Source organism: Anopheles maculipalpis, chromosome X, assembly GCF_943734695.1.
Source record: "Anopheles maculipalpis chromosome X, idAnoMacuDA_375_x, whole genome shotgun sequence".
NCBI classification, from domain to species: domain Eukaryota; kingdom Metazoa; phylum Arthropoda; class Insecta; order Diptera; family Culicidae; genus Anopheles; species Anopheles maculipalpis.
In genome coordinates this window covers 17,013,189-17,018,094 of record NC_064870.1, presented here as the reverse complement: position 1 = coordinate 17,018,094, position 4,906 = coordinate 17,013,189, and positions in this window count along the sequence as shown.

The window sequence follows — 4,906 nt, the reverse complement described above, 5'->3', positions numbered from 1 at the left end:
TACAACCTAAAGATTTGGTAGGGCCGTTGATTCCGTAAATATTTAATACAATGGTTTTATCTATGATGGTTTGCTTGGGGACATAGTTTGCGTTTAATACACAACAAGTAGCTCCTGTATCAATGACAAGATCGCGGTAAACTCCGAAAATATTAAATTTTGCTTTAACGCCCGTATCGAATTGTAATTTAACGAAATAAATTAGCTATTTCATTTTGCTCTTCAGTTGAGTTTTGAACCATATCGTTACAGTTCTCATAAAGGTCAGCATTTCCCAAATGCACTCTGTTGCTGTGATTGTTTCGCCCAGTGGATGTTGGGGCATCCACTTCGCTGTTGATGGGAGCAGGAATCATCGCGTTCGCTGTTGAATTTGATGATGATTCCTGCTCCCATATCCACGTTGATTATTATTTGCAAAATTTCGTGGTTGGTTTTCATAACCTTGATGAGCAGAATATCGTTGAAATGTTCTACCTCTATATGATGGGTTGTATGATTGCCTTGGGTAGCGCGAATTTTGGAAGCGTTTCGTATAACGTCTTGGTTGATGAGGGGTTTGATACCAAAGGGCTGTTGATTTCTCTGTAATTGGTTCACATTCCAAAGCATCTGATATTGCTTTGCTTAGCGTAAGCGGATTGCGAGCTTGTAAGAAAAATCTTGTATTGGATTCGTTTAACCCTTGTATAAACGCACGCACTACAATCGGGTTCACAATGCTGTGTGCGGCAAATTCAGTAGCAAAAGTTCCTTCAGACACATGGGCTGCAGCTAATTTGGCAGCCATTTTTCCTAACTCTTTGCCAAATTCAGAAATGGTTTTTGAGCCTTGATTTAATGCGGTCAACTCTTTTTCTACAGCTAGCGGCGTTAAGTGCACGCTAAATCGTGTACGAAGAAGTGAGAAAGCTTCTTTTATAGTACATGCTGTGTCTATGACTCCATGAGCAATTCCAATCAATGTGGTTTTCATAAACTTAATGATATCCACTTCTGGTACTCCTTCAGCATAGTCTAACAGAAGTTCAACACTTTCAATGTATGCATTTAATAGGGTATTTGAACCATCGAAAAGCTTTACCAGTTTTAGTGCTAGATTTATATCCAACTTAGTTGTCATTGTATGTGGTTTTCTGTTGGTTGCATTTGTAGTGGTTTCGTTTGTAGTTGTTTTAATTGCAGGGATACTAGCAGCTTGGTTCGTGCTGGTATTATTTACAGGGGTACTAATAGTTTTGTTTCTAGTGGATCTATTTGCAGGTGTACTAGCAGTTTTAGTCGCTTTTCTCATTTACTAAAAGTAGGTTAACAAGTAGAGCGTGTAACAGTATGAGCCGATAATATGTATGGAGGACCAAGAAAATGTAATAGCTATTGAAATACCATTTGAAATGAATATAATTGCTAAAGATCACTGTACTCAAATATATTTTTTTTATATGTATATATTATTTTTTTTTTTCAACGAATATTGGGAATATGTGAAAAATCATAGAATTAAAGAAGACCCATCACGGTCGAGTGATTATATTATTTGCTTTCGAAAAGACCACGAGGTTTCATCCGACTATCAAACACAATTAGTGTAGAGTTATACGTGTAGAAAAAAAAATCACTTTCACAAAACGATTTGGTTTCACGTGGCACGATTTATAAATAAATAAATAGCAATAAATAAGGAAATAATTTAAATAATTTAAAAACGAAATAAATAACACAATAAAAAAAATCCTATCTAGCTTAAATTTTACAAACTTTTGGTTTTGTGTGGCACTTGTATGGTGGTTTCACGTACCTTTGTTCCGTAGAGGTTATGCGTCTGCACCTGGATCGGCGTGGTTTGATCAGCGCGATGGCGGCACTCGATGGGCTGGTGTAGCTGATATCCTATGCTGTGGCCTTTGTTCCGTAGAGGTTATGCGTCTGCACCTGGATCGGCGTGGTTTGAGCAGCGCGATGGCGGCACTCGATGGGCTGGTGTAGCTGATATCTGGTTTAACGCGGTGGCGCGGCACGGTGTTCTATGGTACGCGTTCTGTCGCTCGGCGTGATGATCTTCTCGGATGCTGGTGTTGCTGCTCGACGTGGTCAGCGCGATGGCGGAGTTCGACGCTCTGACGTCACGTGTTCATTCTGGTTTGGTCTTCGTTATGCTGATTTGGTTTGATTTGGCTGATCAGCGTAATGATGGTTAACGATTTTGGTGTTTGACGATTTTAACGATCAGCATAATTATGGTTGTCTCTTTGTGTTGTTCACTGGTCTGCGGGTGGTGTTGGGTTAGATGCTTCTGCGTAGCTCTTTTCGGTCGGTGTAATGGTATGCGTTCAGATTTTTTGTTATCTGCACTTCACTGTACGTACTTTACGATTCACAGATGTCGTACGGTAAACTTTAGCAGGGCTCCTGGCAGGATCGCCATGTTATATCACTATCTTTCGGAGTTTACCATATCATATTCGTACACACGCGTTTTGAAGGTTTTTACGATTTATTACGCAGCATCTCCACACGTGAGACACCACGTCAGAACAGGAATAAAGAGGCCGTTCCCCACCACGTGCACACTTATATAGGCTATGTGAGTTCCCCGCTTGGGAACTCCCTAACTAGTGAGAGTTTTCTAACTTAACGAATCTACTTACAGTGACTACCTAACTTAACGCTACAACACGCCTAATCTTTTTTTTTCTTTTTTTTTTATACATGCCATTCCTTGATCCTATTCTTATGAACTACATCGGGTTTTCCGTTATCCTCTATGATTACGTTTTCACCTTTATCTTCTAATACTGAATAAGGACCGCTGTATGGTGTTTCCAATTTCTTTATATTTTCCCCTCGGATTACTACCTGAGTGCCTGGTTGAAATATTTTCTGTTTTGTTCTTTCGTCATAATATTCTTTGCTTTTAACCTTATTTTGTATTAGACGCTTTCTTACTTCCTCATGCGCTATTCTCAATTTTAACCCTAACACGGTTGCGTAATTGTCTAGATCGTATTGTGCTCTATTGGCTTTTTCGTTTATTACGTTAGATGGTATGTTCGCTTGCCTTCCATACATAAGATAAAATGGAGTATAACCTGTAGCAGTGTGTACGGTGTTATTATAGGCAAACTCGTAGAAGTTTACCCATTCGTGCCAATCTAACGCTTTCTTATCACTGTATATTCTTAGAAAATTTCCTAGTTGTTTATGCGTGTTTTCAAGGGCTCCTACTGTTTCGTGATGATAGGCTGTGGATTGGAGTTTTTCTATTTTCAATAGTTTACATATCTCGGTAAATAGCGTTGAAAGGAATTCTGTGCCTCTGTCTGTACAAATACTTTCTGGCACTCCGTATTTAAGGATAACTTTCTCTACTAAAGCTTTTGCAACTGTTTCAGTTCTTTTATTTTTTATTGGTGTGGCTGTTACAAACTTGGTTAAGTCGCATTGTGTTGTTAAAATATATTCAAAACCATGTGAATTTACTAATGGACCTACGAGATCAATAAATATCTTTTCCATGCTTGTTTTTGCAGTATCTGTTATTTTAAGAGGTATTTTTTGTGGCTTATTTGGTTTGTTTAATTGGCATTGTTTGCATTTGGCTATCATATCTTTTACATCCTTATTAATTCCTGGCCATGTATATCTTTGTTTAATTGTATTAACAGTCCGATGCAAACCTGCGTGTCCTGCAGTCGGTAAAGTGTGATAATCATTCATTATAATCAGTTTCTTTGTTTTTTCATGATTTCCCAATACTTTCACATTTTCGTTGAGTACAATTATCTCTGGCATTCCCTTCTCATTGAGGGTTTTTAGTTGTTCCATAAATTTGTTCGTAGCTTCATCTCGTTTCTTTATCACCAAATACGTTTTATTCTTCAATGATTTAATAAAAGCTTTTATTCTAACTATTATTCCTCGTAAGTAAACAATAGTATTGAATTTTGGCAAAATAATTTTTTCTTTTAGCATAACAAGATCTTTTACGTTAGGGCAAAACTGCAGCTCAATATAGTTTACTTTAGATACTGCTGAATCATTATCGTTTTGGCAAGTATCGTTGCTATCAGTTTTGGATCTTGTGGAAATTAACACTTCTTCCTGTGCATTAATTGCTTTCAGATCAGATAGTGGTAATCTAGACAAAGTGTCTGCTATTAGGTTTTCAGTTCCTTTTTTATAACAAACAGTAAAGTTGTACTCTTCTAGTGCAAGTCGAAATTTGGTTAAACGGCTTGAAGGATTGTTCATTGTGAAGAGATAGACTAACGGTCTATGATCTGTAAAAATATTGAAATGCCTTCCATAAAGGTATGGGCGGTAATGCTTAACGGACCACACTATGGCTAGCAACTCTTTTTCAATAGTTGCATAATTTAGTTCGGCTTTGTTAAGGGCTCTACTAGCAAAAGAAATTGGCTTTCCATTTTGGTTACTTAAAACTGCACCTATTGCACTGTTAGAGGCATCTGTGTGTAAAACAAAAGTATTATTTTTATTGAAATCGGGAAAATCTAAAACTGGAGGGTTAACAAAGTGTTCTTTGAGTTTATCAAATGCGGCCTGGCAAGTGGTTGTCCATTCAAAAGGAATTCCTTTTCGTGTAAGGCGGTTTAAAGGCATGCATATTGCGGCAAAGTCTTTTATATGCTTTCTATAATAATTAGCAAAAGCTACAAAACGTTTCACTTCATCGGAAGATGTTGGGGGTTGCCATTCGTTGATGCATCTTAATTTTTGTGGATCTGGTTTTATCCCTTCTGCCGAAATATAATGTCCCAAGTATATTAACTCTTTTTTTAAAAAATGACATTTTTCTGGGTTTAATTTGAGGTTCACTTGTCGCAATCTCTCAAATACATCTAATAAATTTTTGTTATGTTCCTGCATGTTTTTACCAAATACG